A 22,850-nucleotide genomic window follows, 5' to 3' on the forward strand; every position below is an offset into this window, starting at 1 on the left:
ACCTGCTTCTGAACATCCATCTTTTGTTTCAAGTCCTAGAAGTTATTTCTAATAATGAAAAGTTGGTGGCTTCCAAACCACTGTCACTCTGTTTCATATACAGAAGGCAGGCTAGATTACACAATAATATCATCCACCAACAGAAAGCACAAGGTCCCAGTGACTGAACACAAGGATGCACAAGGTACTACAAGCAGCATTACAGTTATTCTGGAAAGAGTAGACACGACCATAGAAGTAGGGTTTAGGGCAGCCTGACAGCTCAGTCCTACAGTCAAGCACTTCCAATAGGCTTGCTATGAAATTCCTGGCTTCAGATGGAAACCTGGCTCAAAGCAGCAAAGCCGTTTGCTCTCCTTAGAGGTAAAATCTACTTACTCAGAGAAAGGACTCCCAACACTTCCCATCTAATGGATAACCTTTAGAATCAATCCCTTATCAAGGCAATATGTGCCTGAAATTTTCATTTACCAGAAAGCAGTACTGGAGTACATTGTGGTATCATTCTTTGTACTCAGGTATTAAAAAAATACTGCTGGCTTTTTCTTTCATGCAGGATTACTGGTACCAGCATAGAATGTCTTACTATCTCATAAATAAATCAGTCAAAAATCTGTTATGCCCCCCTACAGACAGACAAAGTACATTAAGGATAAAAAAAAACTTCACTTTTTTGAAAACACATATGGGATAAAGTAAATTTCCTGCCAGATTCCACATGCCAGTGGGAAACATCTCTTATTTGTATGCATGTATTTGTGCCTATATGCATCATCTATCCATCAGCTGGGTGGATGGAGAAGAAACTTGGAATAGATCATACTTTTAAAAGCTAAGTGATCTTTGCATTATTGAAGCTTGTTGTCATGCATGTATTATCTAGCATAAATTATGAATTGCCCTTTTTTGAAGCATCAGGTCACTACTGTTCTTATGTGCTCCCACATTAACTTGCAAGATAATCCTGAATGATCTGAAGGCATCAGACATGCTCTCCTAGGTGGCCTTTTCCTCCCCTGTCACTCAGGACACGATAGCAAAGCTGCTTACAAAAGTTACGTAGAAAGAACACGTGGATGTGTCAGTAGAAGCATACGTAAAAAGACAACTTCTGAAGTCAATTTTTCTCGGCAGTCATTACAGACTAAAATAATTATGGTAGAATTCTAGCATTTATGACCTTAGAAAAGAAAGCAGTAGCATCCCCTCAGCTGAGTATACCACATGCTGCATTTCTTGCTTTCGTAACAAAGCATTGTTTCAGACTGTATCTTGTTTGTTCCAGAATCAAAAAGCTCCAAGTATTATGAAGTTATCTGTATTATGTAAGAATGATACACCATAGTCATTTTCCCCAAAACTTCAGTAATATTCTAAAGTGAAGAAAGTATTTCTACTCTTAAACTAGATTTGTAAAATGCTTAGGGAATCACAGAACATGCAGGATTACAGAATAGTTAACAAGATGAACAGAACTAATATATGTCATTATATAACCCTTATCATAGGAGTACCAGGCCTGACAGGTGCTCCTGACAGGGAGATATCTAGCCATTGAATATGGAAACCTACATGAAATTTGTAGGTGAATCCAGTCCTAGAGTCCTTGGGTTTCATGGAGCTGTGTTGTTAATCTTTTGGTTTACCAGTTTAGACATGTAAGGTCTAATATTAGTTCATCTTAATTAGCAATACATGTTGCTACTGGAGCATCTGTTCAGTTACAAGGAGTCACTGTATTATTCATTTTTCTCTTAAGACAGACAAAAATGGTTATGGCAGAAATCAAAGCCAGACCTTCACCCTTCTCAGTTCTGAGACAACTGATTGGAGAAACTTGAACAGGTCAAAAAAGTATTCACAGGAAGAAGATAGAGACATGCATCTATGACATTAAGGTGGATTATTTCTGTATGATTTTGGGCAACTCTCTTTGCTCAAGTCCTCCATCTACAAAACAGGAATCATTAAGGTAAATATGATAAATTTCATTAGACATTTGGTTAGGATAGTAACCACAGTTATTCTGTAAAATAGGTGAATCTCCAACCATGCAGTATTATGAGATTAGTAATTTTACTGCTGTGAAGTGTATGAGTAACAATCTAACTTTTTACAGTTTACTATGTTCAGCATTTGAGAGTTAGTCAACTGTGTATGGTAGAAAGTTAGAATTAGAGAGCTTTCTGAGATCATACTTTGTGTTTTCATCTGTGCTGACATTCCTACTGATAAGAATGAAATTCACAGAGAAACAGCAGTAAAATGAAGCATGCAATGAACTTTATATCCACTTAAGGTCCAGTTAGGTTTTAACAAGATATACAGAAAGCCTATAAATCTGCTTGACATCTGTTACTGCCACTGGAGAACATTTTTCCAAAGTATTATTTTACTTCAAAACTAATTTTAGATTCATGTTTACACTATAATAGAGTTAATGTTTCTGTCCTGACAGTTTTAATGTTTATGGCTAAAAAAAGCATGCAGTGTTTCTCAACTGAAAGTAAAAGCTAAGCCTGAGAGAAAGGCATGCAAAGAAGATTCAGATGATTTGATAAGAGATAACAGAAAATTGAAGACAATAAAAATTTCACAGGCAAAAAGAAAAAAAGGAGGGGGCAGCAGGGGAACAGTTCCTCCTGTACCTGGAAAAAAGAGAGGAGACTGTAAGGAAACAAGTCTTTGTGTACAATAATTCTTTCCACTTCTCTGCAAATCTGAGCTCATGCCCTTTTGCAGCCTCTACCTAAAATAACATTTCCATATCTCTTCACGTCGTAATTTAAATCAATAGAACAGGTGCAAACTACCTTTTTTCCTTTTCTACTCATGCTGTTTTTACATAATCCATAAAACATAGCAGAAAGTAGTTTTACTGCTTATCACTGCTTTTAATAAAAACTGTATTACTTAAATAGCAAACTGTACTCTTTATACTACTACAGATAGGTACTCATCTTTGCAATGTAGCATCAGCACATCAGTTCCACTCTATTTCATGCAACAAATTAATGTCCCTAGTTTGATACTGAAGTCTGGATATTCAACAGAAATGCTGTGATTGATCTCTCAGTCTTCACTGAGACTCTGAAAAGATCTCAAAATGCAGCTTGTCCTGTTCTATCTATTAAAAAAAATTGACCACACGGTGTTGCAAGTGCTAGTTATAGCACATAATGTGAAGTTCTGCAGCTATGCCCAGATTGTCTTCAAACATTCCTAACTGTGAAGCTTCACAAAGTCTCCTCGTAGCTGACTTTTTTTTTTTTTTTTTAAACAACATAAAACTCCATGCCTACAAAGTCAGCCAGGCCCAAATGTTCTTGTGCTAGTAAATGACGAGTAATTTCCACAGAAACTTTATAATGGGAAGTCACCAAGACTAATCTCAGTGACAGAACATAGCTATTTTTCTAGACAAACCAAACGAAGTTAGTTTTGACCAATTTTATTGGCTCTTAATTGCCCCCCTACTTTCCCTCTTTCCTTCTCCCGCCCACCCCTCCCAAGATCACATCCAGGTTAAGATGCAGTTAAGTTTCAGATCAGCAAGCACATTTTGGGAAAACAGAACTTCCTGGGTAACTGAAAAAAGTATGATTCAAATTGAATTGAAACTCCACTTGCTTATGATCTTGCAAGGTATGTGAAAGTTGTTCTCTTTTAATCCTCTGATCTTAAGATACAGACAACGCTTCACAACCTTTAATGCTGGACAGCCTTAAAAATACTTAGAATATTTAAGCAACTTCAGCAAATGAAAAAGTATTTTAGAATGACCAATAGAAGCATTGTGTAGTATGTAATTTAAATAACAACCTGATATGCAAGAAAGGCAAGAATAACAATATATAACACAAAGTACACACACATTGCTTAGAAGAGTAGTTAGAATTAGGCATTTTGCAGAGGTAGCTTTAGTCTTATTTTTAGGGCTCTCTTCCAATCATAAGAAATAGCACACTTTACAGTAATTCTTGTGTATCGTGATATAAAAGAATAATCATAGAGCAGTGTGGGAAGATGATTCTGTGTAAAGCTATTGCAAAGAGAATGATCTTGAAATCCTTAAAAACAAAACAATGGTTTTAATTTAGCCTCACTATTGCTAAATGAATGCAACAATGCATGCACAAGTTATATTGTAACACTTATGCAAGATTCACAAGGACAAACATTGAGACTAGAGCTCTCTGTGAAATCAACAAGTAGACACAATATGGGCAGTAAAAGCTTCCCATTAACATGATTCCAGCTCACCCTTGAGAAAGGGCATACAGTAAATATGTCCAATCACTTCTTTGGATATCATCTTATAACGTAAGAAGGTTAAGAGTTACAGCAGGGCACACGTGACCCCTAAACAAGACACTCTCTAGGATATGACAGATGTTAGTCACAGCACTAATGAAAGCCATTCAGGTGCTACAGAGATAACTGCTGCATATGAACTATTAGGCTTGAAAATATACTACACTACTACCGATTAATGTCTGATTTGATCTTAGTTTAAACGATAGAGACTCCTGTACACTGGAAACTAGATTGAGACCTCAAAGTTTATTTCACAGTACCCTGCTGAGCACTCATCAGTTATTAACAGCTTTCAGTGAAAGCAGTGACCTCGAGGTGACGTGCTCTATACCCCACTATCAGTCCTCTGAGATATTCCATCTCTCCCACTGAAGCCTGTTATAGTTTTCACAATAGGTTTGGGGCTTTTAAAAAAGGGAAAAACAACACACATACACACAAACACTAAAAACTGATACAATAACGGAATGACATCTTCAGCTTAGCTAATTTATGCTATATCAGAAGGACATCCCATTAACCAACAGTTCTTTCATTCCAGTGCCATGCCAAACTTAGGAAACGAAGAACAACATTTCCTTAACAGATTGAAGTTAAGGCTAGATTATACTTTGGAAAAAAAAAGATTTTGGAGAAATATTATCACTTTAGCTGGGCGGATGATTAGCACCGGACTGAGCTGAAATACTGAAAAGCACTCTCCATTACAACTTTTCTGTTTTTTTCCTTGATGTGTCATAATGTTAATCAACCAAACTGCCCCATTCTTCACAGTCTATAAACGTGTGTCAACAGGACTCTGGCTGGGGGTAGCGAGGAGCAGATCAGGAAGACAGTTTCTCATTGTTTTTTGTTTTGGGGGGACCCAGCACAATACTGCAGCAGGAATCCCTTCACATAGGTATCCAGAGCAGCACTAACGAGCAGAAGCCCATGGCAAAGCAGATGCATCAGAGCCATACTGACAAGGTCAAAAGCAGCAGCATAGAAATTGTGCAGAAACACAGGTTTGTCAAAGACAGGCTGGCCTCCCCCTTCACGAGGGGTTTGGGTCATGCGCCCAAAAAAAAAAAAAAAAATTTCAATAGAGCCATCCTACTTTTTCAAATGCCTCCCAGCCAGCATCATCTGACTCAAAGCAGACCAAGTAAGAGGATATCCAGAGGTTCCCTCACAATGATTCACATTTTCCACTAGGTTTTAACTATAGGAACGTAGGAGAACAAACATATACATTCTACTTCAAGTATGTTCCTGCTGGAAAAACTCGAAAAATTTGTTTTCCTAAGTTATGAAGTGGTTTGGTTTCCCCCTGCCCCCAGTCCCCTAGCATTAGAATAATGCAATCTTACTGGGAAGTCTTGGTATTTAACATCTTTACCTTTTGCCCGACTCTAATACTTATTTATAAAAATTAAAATACTTCAACATCCTAGAAGATTGCATTCAATACCATTGTTTATAACTTACTCAAATAGTATCTAAAAGTGTTTTGGTCTATTTAGGTGCCAGTTAGAGTACTATTTGACTTTAAAAAACCCTTTAGCTATATTAATCTATTAAACAATATTACCATGATTCTTGTTTGCTGTTATTTTTAAGAGTTAGTTTTCATTCTCTTTCTCCATCAGAACAGTAATTCAATATTAATTTTGCCAGCTTCCTTTGATCAGTCAACTAAAATTAAGAAAACTTAAGAAAGTTAACTGACTTAAATTTTATTATTTATGTTTTCATTCAGCTGTTCACTTGAAGTCCCTTAACTTGTAGGCCTGATTCATATACCTCAAGGCTTGTCAAAATCCATTTAAGGGGGTTGTCAATAAGGTGTTGGTATCAAAACCAAATTTGTATTTTCTCTACTACATTACTGTTTTAGACAATAGTAAAAAAGTAAATTGTGATATAATACTTCAGTAGGGTAGCCAGATAACTAAGAAGTAAGATTCTGGTCATTGTATTCCAAACTTAAAGAACCCCTTCCCACATGGTATAGCAACACAGAGAAAAATTCTGCATAACCACTGCCCCAATTCTGCACCGCCTTCTTCCGGCCCTCTACAACAAAACAAGTTAAAGTTCCTCTTGGTATAAAGCCTCTTGAATATCTGGTTTTGTTATGTTAGCTGTTTCTAATCTTTTAGCTCCCCTATGATAGCTTCAGCAATGAGCTTTCACACTCTGTTACCCTTCTTACAACTGGACCACATGAAATAAGGTATTTATGTTCCCTCAGCATTTGGCTTACCTTTTCAATTTTTGTTACTTACTACTTGTAAATTACATTCATCCCTGCCTCTCACCACATCTGACTCTATTCAGCAGTGATCCTTAACGATTTGTCTGTCTGGGTTAGTTAGCTACACACTGGATCCTCAGACAAAGGCCTCGCATTGCCAGTAAGAGGCATGTACTATCATCACATACAATGCAATAGCTTTCTCACCACTACCAAATGGGAGTTATTTCTAAGAGGTTCTTAAGACCAACATAACTGCCCAGCCTGTGTGATTCCTGTCTACAGTGAGAGATCTTCTGAGAAAGTGCCAGTTCTGCTGCATAACAGAGATGAGTTACCTTCAGTTCATGTTTATCTCATGGATATAACTGAAGAAAAATGCTCTCTGACACTCTTTCTTTGATCAAGGCACCCATTTAATGGCATTTTATAGCTAGCTTTCCCAAATAAAGGGGTAAAAGGATGAAAGAATCAGATCCTATGGCTGTAAGCAGCAAGCATCTAATCAAAATCTATCAAGTACATAAGATAAGATACTTTTGTGATACATGTTACTAAGTTAGAGTAAGAGGAAAATAAGTAGATTTAGAACAACTTTGCTATCAACACCTGATAAAAAAACCACACACACACAATCAACACAGAGATAAGACAAATAGAGCATGGCATCTTTCTATTAAAGAAGTAGAGTTTATGGTTTAAAAGTCATCCAAGCTTAAACACGCTAAAGTGTTTTCCCTCTAAACAGCCACTGGACACACAACTACAAAAGCCACAGCATATTTATATAGTGCGCTACTCATTGAGATAAACTTAGGAAGAAACATCTCCAGTGGTTTTCATTGTTGTCGCACAAGGGACAGAAGTCACAGCGTTAACATAGAGTACATCTGTAAGATAAAAGCAGTATAATGCATGACATTTGATCTAAAAAAGCCAAGCAGCTCTAGAGGTCAAAGTTCCAGTTATCTTTATAATGACAGGATTTAAAATTCTTTCAGATCAGACTGGACAAACAATACTATCTCATCCTGAACACCATAAACCTCAAGGCCTGCCTTGCGTAATTAGCCTTGACTGTAGACACTGTAAAATAAGTTGCATAGATCAAATTAAGGACATATCTGTAGCCCAGCCATACAGGTGAACAGAAACATGTAAGTGCTAAGTTATACAGTGTATTAGAACAAATTGAAATCAGTAAGGATATCCCTTTTGAGGTCTTGCCCAAAGTTGGTACAAATTCCAGCCCTAAGCATCATCAGTTACTACATTCCTAAATGTCAACTGATAAGGACTTTTCAGCTATAACTGTTCTGTGAAACAGCAAGTAATTTTGCTACATAGCCAGAGTCTGATACCTTACCCGATAATCTTCCAGGAATTTAGGGACTCCTTCCCTAAACTTTAATAGAGTGAACGTTACAGCAAATGTAGTAACTAACCCAGTAATTTCCCTCTCTTGCTTCTGCTTGCAATACTAACGAAATCTATCCTGTAACACTACTCACCTCTCCTTGTCATCTTGCCACGTAGGCTGGAAATAAGAATCCATAGCTCTCTACTATTGTTCTTCCCTTCTGGAACACAGACATACCACAGAAATCAAAAGACTCCCTTTGGAGCATTATAAACTCCTTCATTTACATCTACCACCAGGAACCATTAGTCCAGTTTACTGATCATTTCACCTAGCCAGTTCAAAAACAGAGACCATTTACCCTCTTAATTATTTAAAGCTGTACAGGTGCACTGGGTCAGTGGATTTACTCCTCATTTCAGCCATAGATGGAAGAGGATAATTAGCCTACAGCTGATCAGCAGAGCCCATCATTGCTGCTAGGGAGCACACAGGAATCATTCATTTGGTTTAATTATGCTAGGAACCTTGCTGCTGATCTCAAAAATTGCCATGTCCTGTTTCTACTTTTCAGGTCAGTTATGTTTCTGCTTTTCAAATAGCAAACTTCAACAGAAATGGTACAACACAAAATCACTAACTCCAGTTCCCTGTGTCACTGTTCGTTCTCATAACTCCTTAAAGTTTTTATCAAAAACTTACAGGAAACCACTGTTCAGCCTGCAGCTTGTCCCAGGGCAGCACACAGAAGAACTGACCTCCTTTATTGTCATTGTCCCTTAAAGTTCATGGGTTTCAGAACATATTAGGTCCTTCTGGAGTGACAGACAAGTTCTGCTAGATTGTTGACACTTTGATGTTACCTATAAATACCCCAGGTTCTGGCTGTCAGTGGTTATTTGTTATAGTTGGCACTCATCCCATGGTTGTTTGGATGGGATACTCTGGATGCATTTCTAAGTAACCTTTCACCTGTACATTCACAATTAGCCTTTAAGAAGAAGAATAGTGGCACCTGCTCCTCACAGAAAGAAAATGTTGATTAGGCAATGTTGTAAATGCATGTCACTTTCAGACAGGTGCATTAGAAAGGCACACCCTCACAGTAACCTTCAGACCAATGCAGAACAAGAAGGCAGCCCAGGAGTATGTCCTCTTGACTAACTTTTGACTGAATAAGCCAGTTTGAAAACATTTGCATTGTGTTCACTTATAGCTCATATACAAGACAGTGCTACATTTGTAAAAATCAAAAAGCATAATGCAACAGACTAACATAACAGTCAACACTTTTATAAGTCAGTGTTCTTCTGGTAGCAAGATACTTATCTGAGGGAAACGCCTTTTTCCCACAGCAGCATGGCTAAAACATCTAGTCTCTCTGAGGAATGCCATAAGCCTGAGTCTTCCTTGCCTTCCTCACAGCGGGACAACCTGTACCTCTGCCAAATGCATATGGGAAGTGACAGAGAAATCACTGACTTGGTAACCTCTTAAAGTGCCCCATTTGAAAGGCACACGAGAAGAGATGAGGCAAAAGAAATTCAGACCTTGAATCTCTTGTTAAGTTCTACCAGATGTACTTCCAAATGTTGTGACTTTTGAAATGCAGTTGTCTCACTCACTGGCCTTTAAACTGGACCAAGCGTTTTTGCCTTCTCTGGTGTTAGAGCACCACCCTGCTTATATGGACCTAAATGCCTGATTCTTCCCTCACAAACGGCATATTCCAAAGGGTCTTTAATTTCTGCAGTGCCTGTACTAATAAGCAATACCAGAATGAAGGATGATAAAATATGTACTTCATTTATGAGTCACACACTGTTTCTTTCTCTTTTGACCTTCAAACTCCTCATTAAAATTGTTGCTTTTGGCAGACGCAGAAGCTCTTGGCCACAAAATTAAAAGGAGGAGGGAGAAGAGGGAGCAGTGATGAAATGGAAAAAAAATCAGACATCTGCCCAAAGTTTAGACTGCTGAAAGAATAACATTTCCAAGTTATTTTTCCCATCAGAAATAAGGGAAAGGCCATGATAACTTTTGAAACTGTCAGCAGCAAGAATGGTGGGATCTGTGGTAACAAAATAAAAAAAGAAAATAGCAGTGCTCATATAACAGATTTCCGCCGATGTTCTCTAAACTGTACAAAGTGAGGAAGCGCTATCATTCCCTTGTGGATTCTGAAGGGATGAAGTGATACTCACAAGGTTACAAAATAAGTCTGCCAGATAACTTATCTTCATGCTTTCTCCTTCCCCCTCCTCAATCTGCTGCCCACCTTTTGGTTTGTATGAGGACCGCCAAACAGCACAAAGCAAGCCCCAAAAGTCTCACCTGTACAAGCTGGCTTCCAAGCTCACCAAGGTTTCCCCCAACAGGAGGGCCCTCTTAAACAATTAAAATACATAGGCTCTAGGTAATGCCTTATTCCAGCACTGACATTTCTTGACTGCACCTGATTCGACGTCAAGAGTCTCAAGGACGATCTTTTAAAGATTATCTTTCCCATCAAAGCCCAAATACAAAGCAGGACATCAGTCAATGACTCATTGTTCTAGTCATATGATTTTGTATTGAGCAGAGGAGACGTTGTTGTGAAAGAGGAAGGAAGGAGGAGAAGGAAAGCATGATTTAAAAAAATCACTAGTTTTCCACAGGAGTCATTACCCTGTTTTGCTAAGGACCTTTGACTGCTGCTGCAGTCTTTCAGCCAGTTCTTTCCTGGTTGTGCCCTGCAGCACAAACCCATTGCTTAGGATGAGTTTTGTGCGCGTGTGTGTGTGTGTGTGTGTGTGTGCGTGCATGCATGCGCACACGTGTGGAGGAAGAGCGTTGCCTTTTTCACCATCATGCCAAGGCACCATGGTAGAAATCTCTTCTTTCATTTTTCCAATGGTGTGAGGCTGGGACGGACTCTCAGAAAAAAAGCTGCCAGCTAAGAAGGAGCAACAGAAATAACAGTTTTAGAAAGGAATGGGCCACACACTTCTTTGAGTCTGAAACTGTCTGATGTTAACAGCTCACATATGAAGAATAAACCGGTGGTGCTGTAATTGAATTTTTATGGAAATAAACAGGTGGCAGATTTACTATGGCTGCGGGGATAGCAGGGGGTGAAATGCTGCAGCCGCATTAACCTGTTTAATTTAATAGCCTCTGTACTCCAAGAAAAAAAAAAGATACTGTGTAGTTAGTCCAGTCAGCTGGATGCCAAATGTAAATAACTACAATTACCCTGGAATGCCCATGTACTGGATGGGAATGGGCTTTGTGCCAGCTCCTACTTAGTTGTCATGTTTATTAATTAAGCTCCAAGAAGCTTAAAAAAACCCAAAGTTTTGATGCAGCAAGAAAAATCAAGACACAAAGGAGGAGCAAGCCTACGGCAGTAAGCGTAAGGTAGGCCTGGGTCCTCGCTGTAGTGCCTGCTGCTCAAACCTAGTACCGCAGCCTTCAGATGAGACTGTGCTTTCAAAGGGAAGCCATGACCGAGTGGATAGCTTTGCCCCACGCTACCACCTACTGAGCTATTGAAAACTGCTCAGCATTTAATAGGAACCTTTAATACTTAAGGAGAACCTATATCAAATAAGCACAGGGAATTTAAAACCATTACGTATTTATAATCAAGGTAATTGTGTGGGGATGGCTGGAAATATTAGATTTAGGTTCTTTCCCCTTAACTGCCGATGCAAAACAAAAATAGGTTGAAGCATTAGTACAGCTATATTTGCATACTGGCACATTAGAGTTGTATGAAAGAAACGCTGCTATAAGATTCAAAGAGGGCTCCAGGGCAGCCCTATAAAATTACACAGTTAGGGAGTGGGGAAATTGCACAGTTAAGCAGTTGCCAGCCAAAACTGAGTTCCAGGGCTTTGTCACCTCATGCAGACAGTCTTGAAGAAAATGATCAATCTTTAATGGTGCAGTACCTTATCGACACATTTCCCACTGCACTGCTCTTGGTAAGCTGTTGTAACCCTCTATACCTTTGGATAAATAGCCATGAAAATACTTTATACCTTTTAATTCAAGCAAAGGAGCCATATATCACTTAATGTGCTTCTCCAGCATATTGCTCTGTTCAAGAAAGGGAGTCAAATTCTCTCTCCGTGAAAACTGGCATTGTCCCATTGGTTTTAATAAAGCTAGAGCAATTTATATGCACTGAAGATCTGGTCCAAGTGACCATGTAATTAAAGACTGCAGTGTAACTGTAACTCAGCAATATGGCTGAGATACAGCTTTAATTTTGTCACTACCTGCCCTCTGAGCAAAATACCTGGATCTTTAACATTCTGTAGGTGCTGGTCCAAATGTAATTTCCTGTCTATCTTAAGAACAGAATGATAGAAAACATGAAAATCCCATAATCTGAAACACTTTAGCAAGACATGACTGGAAAATGCCCCCTGATTCATGTCTCATTCAGTTTGCTATGCACAATATATAAACTGAACACACAAGAATCCTTCTTTATTCCCCACTGATCTTCAGTAAATTATTGCCTCTTTTCATTTATTCATAGACAACAAACCCTGCCTTCCCCTCTGAACATTAAACAGTTGCCGCTCAACTTACTGGACCTCTTCAAAAGCCTACCTTGTTACACTGTTTTGGTACACCTGCCACACTAAATCGAAAAGGTCAGGAGGACAGCAATATCAGAAAGGAGTTTTTAAAGGAAAATGTCTTTTAAAAAACAGTAGGTAGTATTTGGTTTGGGAAAGTGAAATCCGTTTTTCTACAATTCTAACTATTCTCTCAGTCCCAAGAAGAAAAAAGGAGCTTGCGCTGCTGGCTCCATTTTAAAATTTTAGCTTGTGAAAGAATACTGATTTGGAGTAGTTGTGATGATAAAAGTATAAAACAAATGCAGAATGAGGACCAGGTTTTTTGTCCCCACTGACGTATCTAAACAAACAGTAAATTAAACATCAATATCCTAGACTCAGAGGGATCACATGTTTTAAGCTATCAAGTTTAAAACAGAGCTCACTCTTAGCCATTATTAGTGACCCCCCTCCTAGCTAGCAGACATCATGTTCAGTCTGAAATACAATACACAATTAGGGCATGCAAAGATACCAGGTAATGAATTTGTAAGCTGAGGGCAAAAAAAATCTATTACTCTTATCTACTTTATTTCTCTCTAGTCTTCAATCTTATCTGCATGAAGTCACAGTCAGTTCATTCCTACTCCCGTGACTGGTTCTGCCAGGCAATTCACCCTGGAAATTGAGCAATACATGCTGGTGTCACTTTTCATGGTCATATCCCCACCCCACAACTGGCATTAAGAATGACAGAACAGAAAGAACGATTGATACCTTATATAAAAAAAGCAAATCACAGCAATGGCATTCTGAAGGCACACCCAAGAATGCCCATAGTTGCTTGAATTTGCAGCTGTGTTGATACTACCACCTTGTGGACGCTGCAGTAAAAACTAAATCAAATATGGAGGGAAAAGCAGCTCAGACGAGTTTAGCAGAAGGCAGATCAGCATATAATTGCATCTATCTAGCAAGCCTGTTAATCTGACTGTAATCACATTGACGGGGCAAAAAAATGTGCTATAAGTTAGCAATTGCCCAGTGTTTGCTCATTCTCAGGGATGTCTCCAACCCGGTAATAATAATAACTGCGAGAACACATGTTTTCTTTGAGCAAAAACAAGTCAGGAACCTTTAAAAGAAGTCAGTACTCTGTAATCCACTAATAGCACAGGATAGACAAAGGTCTGTGTTTTTCAACTGTGAGAAACAGCCCCAAGTTTGAAAAACAAAAACTCAATACTTCTTAGTATTGTAGCTATCACTACAATTCTGAAATATTCTCATTACAACTACAGGTGAAACCTACATAAACTCTCATTATTGGCCTCAAAACTGAATTCAAATACAGAAACAAATAAAAAGAGAGTTTCTTGGTGAAGGGTCTGGGAGCCCAGGTTGTTTTCTCCTCAATCTTGCCTGTGAGGGGAAAGGTCAGGAGGAGGAGTAGACAAGTTTTCCAAGTTAACAGCTGGCTGTGCCGCTGGTGTTGGCAACAGGGCTTTGGTTTCTATGACCATGGGACCCTGTTTGAAGATCAACAGCTGATGGGGAGCGATGGGATCCACCTTACCAAGCGGAGCACGCGTGTCTTTGCCAACAGATTGGCCAGCCTGGTAAGGAGGGCTTTAAACTAGGCAAGATGGGGGAAGGGGAGTGGTATAGTGGCAGGAGAGTCAGTAAAACACCGCTCAAGTCAGGATGCCTCCAGCGGGTGCACACAGCCAAAGGAGACAGCATGGAACATGGCTATGGAGGATCCTCTTGCCCCTCTTCTGGGAAGCCTGCGTGCTTGACTGGCTCTCTGAAATGCCTGTATACCAATGCACGCAGCATGGGGAATAAGCAGGAAGAGTTAGAGATCTGTGTGCGGTCGCAGGGCCATGATCTCATTGCAGTGGCAGAGACATGGTGGGAATAGTTCACATGACTGGGATGCTGTCATGGATGGCTACGTGCTTTTTAGGAAAGACACGCCAGGAAGGCGAGGTGGTGGAGTTGCTCTTTATGTGAGGGAGCAACTAGAATGTGTGGAGCTCTGCCTCGGGGTGGATGAAGAGCAAGTTGAGAGCCTATGGGTAAGGATTAAAGGGCAGGCTAACACGGGTGACACTGTTGTGGGGGTCTACTACAGGTCACCTGACCAGGAGGAAGTCATCGATGAGGCCTTCTACAGACAGCTGGAAGTAGCCTCCCGATCACAGGCCCTGGTTCTCATGGGAGACTTCAACCACCCTGACATCTGTTGGCAAGACAGCACAGCTAGGCACAAACAGTCAAAAAGGTTCCTGCAGAGCACTGATGATAATTTCTTGACCCAGGTGGTGGAGACGCCAACGAGGAGAGGTGCAATGCTAGACCTTGTACTAACGAACAAAGAAGGTCTAGTTGGAGATGTGAAGGTTGGGGGCAGCCTTGGCTGCAGCGACCGTGAGATGGTGGAGTTCAGGATCCTACGAGGAGGGAGCAGGGCAATGAGTAGGATTGCAACGCTGGACTTCAGGAGAGCTGACTTTGGCCTCTTCAGGGACCTACTTAGGGGAATCTCATGGGGTAAGGCCCTAGAAGGAAGAGGGGTCCAAGAAAGCTGGTTAATATTCAAGCGTCACCTCCTCCAGGCTCAAGAGCAGTGCATCCCTCTGAGGAAGAGGTCCAGCAAAGCGGGCAGGAGACCTGCATGGATGAGCAAGGAACTCCTGGCAAAACTCCAGCAGAAGAAGGAAGTGTACAGAATGTGGAAAAGGGGACAGGCCACTTGGGAGGAATACAGGGACATTGTCAGAGCGTGCAGGGATGCGACAAGGAAGGCTAAGGCCCAGTTGGAATTAAATCTGGCAAGGGATGTCAAGGACAACAAGAAGGCCTTCTTCAAATACATCAAGAGCAAAAGGAAGACTAGGGAAAACGTGGGCCCGCTGCTGAATGGGGCGGGTGCCCTGGTGACGAAGGATACAGAGAAGGCAGAGTTATTGAATGCTGCCTTTGCTTCCGTCTTCACTGCTAAGGCCAGTCCTGAGGAATTCCAGACCTTGGAGACAAGAGAAGAAGGCTGGAGAAAGGAAGACTCTCCTTTGGTTGAGGAGGATCAGGTTAGAGATCTTTTGTCCAAACTGGACATCCATAAATCCATGGGCCCCGATGGGATGCACCCCCGAGTGCTGAGGGAGCTGGCGGATGTTATCGCTAGGCCTCTCTCCATCATCTTGGAAAGGTCCTGGAGATCAGGAGGGGTGCCTGAGGACTGGAAGAAAGCCAATGTCACCCCAGTCTTCCAAAAGGGCAAGAAGGAGGAGCCAGGAAACTACAGGCCTGTCAGCCTCACCTCCATCCCTGCAAAGGTGATGGAACAGCTCCTCCTGGAGGTCATCACTAAGCATCTGGAGGACAAGAAGGTGATCAGGAGGAGTCAGCATGGATTCACCAAGGGGAAATCATGCTTGACCAATCTGATAGCCTTCTATGACGGAATGACTGGCTGGGTAGATGAGGGGAGAGCAGTGGATGTTGTCTACCTGGACTTCAGCAAGGCTTTGGACACTGTCTCCCATCACATCCTCCTAGGTAAGCTCAGGAAGCGTGGGCTAGACGAGTGGACAGTGAGGTGGATTGAGAACTGGCCGGATGGCCGAGCTCAGAGGGTTGTGGTGAATGGCGCAGAGTCAAGTTGGAGGCCTGTGGCTAGTGGTGTCCCCCAGGGCTCAGTCCTGGCTCCAGTCTTGTTCAATGTATTCCTCAATGACCTGGAGGAAGGGACAGAGTGCCCCTTCAGCAAGTTTGCTGATGATACTAAACTGGGAGGAGAGGCTAACACACCAGAAGACTGTGCTGCCATTCAGGGGGACCTGGACAGGCTGGAGAGGTGGGCGGAGAGGAACCTCCTGAAGTTCAACAAAGGCAAGTGCAAGGTCCTGCACCTAGGCAGGAATAATCCCATGCACCAGTACAGGCTGGGGGTTGACCTGCTGGAAAGTAGCTCTGCCGAGAAGGACCTGGGAGTGCTGGTGGACAACAAGTTAAACATGAGCCAGCAGTGTGCCCTTGTGGCCAAGAAGGCCAATGGTCTCCTGGGGTGCATTAGGCAGAGTGCTGCCAGCAGGTCGAGGGAGGTGATCCTGCCCCTCTCCTCAGCCCTGGGGAGGCCTCACCTGGAGTACTGTGTCCAGTTCTGGGCTCCCCAGGACAAGAGAGACATGGCACTCCTGGAGAGACTCCAGCGGAGGGCTACCAAGATGATTAGAGGGCTGGAGCACCTCTCCTAGGAAGAAAGACTGCAAGAGCTGGGCCTGTTCAGCCTGGAGAAGAGAAGATTGAGAGGGGAGCTCATCAACGTGTACAAGTATCTGAAGGGGGAGTGTCAAGAGGATGAGGCCAGCCTCTTCTCCGTGGTGCCCAGCAACAGGACAAGAGGCAATGGGCAGAAACTGAACCACAGGAAGTTCCATCTGAACCTGAGAAAAAACTTCTTCACTGTGAGGGTGACAGAGCACTGGCACAGGTTGCCCAGAGAGGTGGTGGAGTCTCCTTCCCTGGAGATATTCAAAACCCGTCTGGATGTGATCCTGGGCAATATGCTCTAGGTGACCCTGCTTGAGCAGGGAGGTTGGACTAGATGATCTCCAGAGGTCCCATCCAACCTAAACAATTCTGTGATTCTGTGATTCTTTTTTTCTTTCCTTAAGTTCTGTTAAACTTCAGGAGGGTTGTTGTTCTGCAAAAATATCTACAGGTTTCCCAGTCCCCCACAACACTAGGATTTAACATTCAGGGATAAGACAGCTTTATGGGCAAAATATGCAAAATATTGCACTGATGGGGACTTTCTTCTTCAGAAACGTATGTCCAAACTGTCCACTACAAGCCATAAATGCACGAAAATTAGGTTACTTTTCACAGCGGTATAGTATAATGAAACTGTTGAAACAAGAAAAATATGATATAGATGTGTAAGTGTCTTGGGAGTCTGAAGATATTGCAAACCACTCAAGCTTCACTCTTTTTACTATCAGAACCCCATAATGCCTACAGAGTGTTTTATCACCATTTTTTTTTCAGTTAGTTCTTTGTATGTAATGGATACAAATAAATCTGATAGGTAGCAGTGTAGTATTTAAGTATGTAGTGCCAGCAACCTGACTACTCAGATTTTATTTCTTCCTCATTACATCTGTTTTCTTAATCCATGTTACTCGTTGGCGCACATCCACAAAGTAGTATTTCTTTGAGTGAACAAAAAATTTAAAGCAAACCAAATGGCTGTTAAAATAAATTTGGAAGGATTTTTCCCCTGGCAGCATGAAAAATATTCCAAGGAACCTTGTCTTAAATATTTACAGCAATTTTACAGTACTTCCAATATGCACTCAACGATATAAGAGTATCAACCATTGCAAAAGTAACAGCCAAAGAATCTGTGTGTACATTTCTTTATCAAAATCCTCAAGTCTTTTTGCTGTCTTTTGTGCTCTGTCTCGTCTATATCAGCTTCACATATTATTTTATTTCTTTTCATCTTTTTTTAGTTCTCATATGTGATTATTGTCGTTCAAATGTCTCGTGTTTATTTCTCAAAGCAGTATTTTCTGTCCAGAATAATGTATATATATTCATTACTGATTCTTGCTTTGTTTTGTTTTTTAATTATTTCCACAATGGCTTCATTATGGCCTTATGCTTCAAAGCATCCCACAAACTCACTCTCTGAAATACATCATCCTGTTTATATTTTTACCAGTGGATAAGCCCTATAGAATATTCTTCATATTTCCATTTCAGGAGCACTAAAAAACACAGAGTTTTATGTAGAAGGTACCTTGCCTGTAATCTGAATGGGCGTAATATCCCTGAATTTTACTGCTCCCAAAGACATAAGGATCTGACCCTAATGAAATGCTATTTGAACTTGAGTTTAATCTGAGTTTACATCCACTCTATCCACTTTTTTTCAGATTTAGCAGCTCATATTTTAAATCAAGTGAAACTCAAGTCACATTCAAGCTAACACAGGATGCATGGTGATGTAAAACATTTGAGAAGCTCTTGTAACAGTGAAACTACCACAGCCTCACTTAAGTCCATAAGCTGTATGCAGCTAGCTGAAAGGTAGGCCAGGGTAAGGCTCCGAAACTTAGGTCACAGTCAAAATTCGAACTATCACAACTGAAACACCACTGCAATTTGCATGTTGCCTTTTTTTTCTCTGGCAAATATTTCACATTGCTTTTTTATTAAACAAACCCAGGTATAACGCTAACTGGCACTGTAAGTGCCTTCGTCTGAGGGCTTGAGATGTAGAAAATACTCAGCTATATTCTGCCCCTTGGTAATACAGAGAATTACTCCAGGCTGGACACACACAGACCTACTCAGCATCTGTGCCACGGTAAATCCCCTAGAGAATTCATAAGGTAGGCATTTCCCTCACCTGCATCACCCAGAGACATTCTGAATTTCTCTCACTTAAGTGGTACCACTTGAAAAAAAAAAAGATTCAATATTAAATCCATGAGGAATTTCAGCACTATGCACTGGGGGATAGTGTCTCTCACGTTAGGAAGGTCAGAGAAACTAAAATCCCCTCAAGCCCTCAGAGCACTCGGAGCTACAGAGATGGCCTCTTCTAGGCTTGTTTGACTTTTTTGTTCATTTGCTTATGCGGGGTGGGGGGAAGTGGACCTGTCTTAGGCCCTCACCTCCTAGTTAGTTTTCAGAGCTGTGAATCCTGAACATACAGGAAGATGTTTTCCTCCTTCATCGCTGAATAAGGCATCTAAACTCTTCTCTTCCTTTCTGCTAGTTAGGCTGAGCAGCACCCTACTCAGAATGCTGGCTTTTATGAAGCCTGTTCTTAGTCCTTTAAGCTGTATCTACAAAGTTGTGTAGAGGTATTCCAAGTTAGTGAGGGTATCAGAAACACGCCAGCTATGTTAACATAGCACACTGTCATGAACCAGAGGTAGGTAGGTTGTTGATGTAGCATGGCCACACCCCTTCTGATATTCAGCCTCCTTGTCAGCTCACAAAGTAATGTAAACTGCCTCTGCCTCAGCATCACCATGCAAACGCAGGATCCCCGGACTTGGAAGTTCCATTTCACAGCACTAAGCCCACTTGGGAATCTAATCTTAGGTTTCTGCGGCTGAAATAGGTTTATTTGCCTGTCCATGCTTAGGCTGTGGCAGTAAGGAAACTGTAATTTTGTCGTCCTTTGGGGTTACGAGCCTGGATCTAGAAACCTTCTGTGTATTCCTATCACTCCATAAATTCTTTCTATGTGTCTGCCTAAGCTGTTTGTCAGTGGTTCAACAATGACACCAAAATAATGTACTCATTGGCCAAATGCCAATTGCTGCCATGTTCTCAGCAGGTTCTTTGATCTGAGCTAGTTATTCATCCTGCCCCACACCTACTAGTACTGTTAAAAAACATAACACACTGGAGGGCGATTGTGCTATATTTTATGAACATTCATTGCTGGCGCTAAGGGACATATCCATCTGTTATTTGCTCTCAGCTTTGCTTACTGATAAAACAGGAAAGACAGCTTGCTGATGGGCTCTTTGAAGCAAAAGGCTTCTCTCTTTCTTACAATTACTGTCTGTAAATTATTTTTCAGTAGACAATATGCAGCCTACCTCAAATCAAAATGACTTCTACAAAATTAAAATGAAGTATTCTGTATGTCTTTTTGTATCACATGACTTTGACGGATGGAACTTTACAGCAGCATGTTTGACTTCAAAATATATTAAATTGGATGTCTTCCCAACACAGTCTGGCTTTGTGTTATCTGGGTTTTAAACGTACACTCTAGTTTGTTTCTCAGCTATACTGTCAATGTGAGGGAGTTAGTACGGCTGCATTGTGGCTCAGGGACCCGAGAGAGTATTAGACACGGGACAGGCAGGAGGATGTAGCTGTCTGTAAGACAGAGGATATGACAGATACCAGGCTATGCCCTTTCAGAGAGTCTTTCTGTTCATTTTTATGGCCATCATAGATTCTGGGAACATCCCAGCACCAAAGACTGATAGCCTGTTTACACACACGCAGTGATCTCAGCCATCTGACACACACCCCACACACAAACCCTTTCCAACGGTTACTCACTAGTGCTCCCAGCACTGCTGGATGTCATCCTCCACTTTGGGCTCTGACAATGCAGTGCGCTGGGATAAAGACGAGCCCGTCTGAGACGATCCATGTTGGGACTCGCATATTGTCATGAGCAGGCAGTGCTATCAGTTAGTTTCTAGGCATCTTGCTGATCTTTCCCCTGCCACGTTTCTGCTCTGGGGAGTGTAGCTTTCTGCAATACAGAGAGAAATCATAAAGGCGTAAAGTTGATGCTAGAAGTACACCTCCAACAAATACAAAGCACCCTTGTTTTTGTTAAGTTTCCACTCTGAGAGTGCTCGGGCACTTCATTTACCTCAAGCTTTTTTAAAAAGGCAGTATCTGAAGATTTCAGAATTTAAACAGTGATGGTTTTCACCTCCAGAAGCATCTCATCAGGGAGCAAGCACACCTTACACATGTGGGAACTGTGTTTTCAGAGTGAAAATTGGTCTCTTCTTTTTTTTACTCAGAATAATCTCAGCATTGCTAATCACCATTAATCTATGCATCAACTGAGATTTAGCACAAAAAGTATTAAAAGTCCCATAGACACTTTCTAGTTTTGCCAAATAAACCAATAACCTGGCTGTGATCCATTTAACATGCAGTATTTGTACGACACTTTAAACAGCATGAGTGGACTGCTGGCCAGGCACTTGCTTCCTCTTTGTTTAGCATAGAAACATTTGGCAGAGTGACAGTTCTGAGGAATGGGAGCTATTCAATGGAAAGGGACACCAACAGCAGGTGATAAACAGTTTCTTTTGATATACATTTCACAGCAACATTTCAGCTTTGTGATGAAAAGTTTATTTTCCAACATTATAATGCCTGCCAGTATTACACAAGCAGGAAACATTCAGACATAGGAAGAGTGATCCTCTATAATTCACAATTAACTAGTTTTGAGCTTTCCAAACTGAAGATGCACTGTCTAAGGAAGTGCAATAGTTAACAGCGTACTTTGTCACACTGCAACTTATTGGAGAACAACTCATTGTTCTGACAAGGTCATTTTAACTGCTTGGACCAATTAATCCTCTTTAAGGAAAAAAATAGATTGCCTGCTAGCACAGAAAATTCAGCTGTAGGCTCAAGACATTACAAAATGCATGCATTTTCCATAGTTCAAAATAAATAGCCTTACACTTTTGGAACAAAACAGCTAACATAAACCTCCCTGCACAACCATTTTGTTCTTGCTATAGCTATTAATTTATATAATGTGTACACTGGAATCGTAGAGGTGTGCACCCTCTACATATGATATACCCAAATAATTACAAGACATTTTTATATAGTGCTCTTTCCCCATTCTGCACCCCCACATATATCCCCATTTTTCACGGCAATTGACAACATAAGAGCAAAATCTGAGGAGGAGCGTTAAATGGTGAATTCTTATGGTTTTGGGAGCCCAGTAGTCTGGAGGTCTGCACAAGCTAAGTCACTGTGCCACATGAGCGTCTTGGTAAAATATCCTAGGAAAACTTTCCAAGAAGAATACCAATGCATTCCAATCGTGTTCCTACTCTTTCTTGTGCACATCAGCCCTATACATACATGCCCTCAGAGAAGGCTCATGCACGCTCTCTTACTAATACTGATCGAGTGTTTTGAGATTCTAGATGAAAAAAAACATTATTGAGGTGCAAGTCTCACAACCAGCACGTGGTTTGAGCCACTAGAGGTTTGACAACAGAGCAGCTGCACATGTGCCATCCTCTAGCATCACCCAGATCTACTGGAATTTGTAGCAAGAGCTTTTCTTGTGTTTCTTGTAGAGGTAAAGCATCACAGCTGTAATGTGCATGTTTAAGCTTAAAAGGTGATTTAGTATGGAAAGTAGGCAAATGCCACGCAGAGTCACCCTCTTGTGTGCCTCTGGCTGGAGGAACTGGTTTGCCCGAAACACACTGTACTAGCGGGCTGTCTGGGCTCAGGAGCTCCGTCTTTGGGGCTGGGTATTCACATTGGTACAAGGATGGCCAAAATTAGGATTAAAACAAAAATCTCATAGTGGAAAATTCTCAACTGTGTTACAGTTTTGTCCGCAATACTCATTGTCATCTTTTCTATAAGTGTATCGGTCCTTGTTGGAGCTAAACGTAGTAACAATAGCAATTTGTCTACACTTGATAAAAATACACAGTTTGCAATGGTGTGACTCCCTCTAATCACGGACTGAGTCTTAGCTCCCTTTGGAAACTAAGCCACAGGTAGACTATTGCTATAAAAATGCTCTGCACTAGCTTAGGTA

At 41.1% G+C, this 22,850-nt stretch overlaps 1 long non-coding RNA gene across 1 annotated transcript in view; it reads right to left on the reverse strand.

The window, feature by feature from the left end:
- The window catches only part of LOC138067041 (uncharacterized), a 59,817-nt gene extending 39,167 nt beyond the window's left edge, over positions 1-20,650 (reverse strand). The window contains exons 1-2 of the long non-coding RNA XR_011140712.1: positions 20,582-20,650; positions 8,068-8,136 (exon numbers count right to left, since the gene is read on the reverse strand). This is a non-coding gene — a long non-coding RNA (uncharacterized lncRNA). The remainder of the gene's footprint in view (positions 1-8,067; positions 8,137-20,581) is intronic.
- Positions 20,651-22,850: the final 2,200 nt, after the last annotated feature.

Source organism: Struthio camelus, chromosome 4, assembly GCF_040807025.1.
Source record: "Struthio camelus isolate bStrCam1 chromosome 4, bStrCam1.hap1, whole genome shotgun sequence".
Taxonomy (NCBI): domain Eukaryota; kingdom Metazoa; phylum Chordata; class Aves; order Struthioniformes; family Struthionidae; genus Struthio; species Struthio camelus.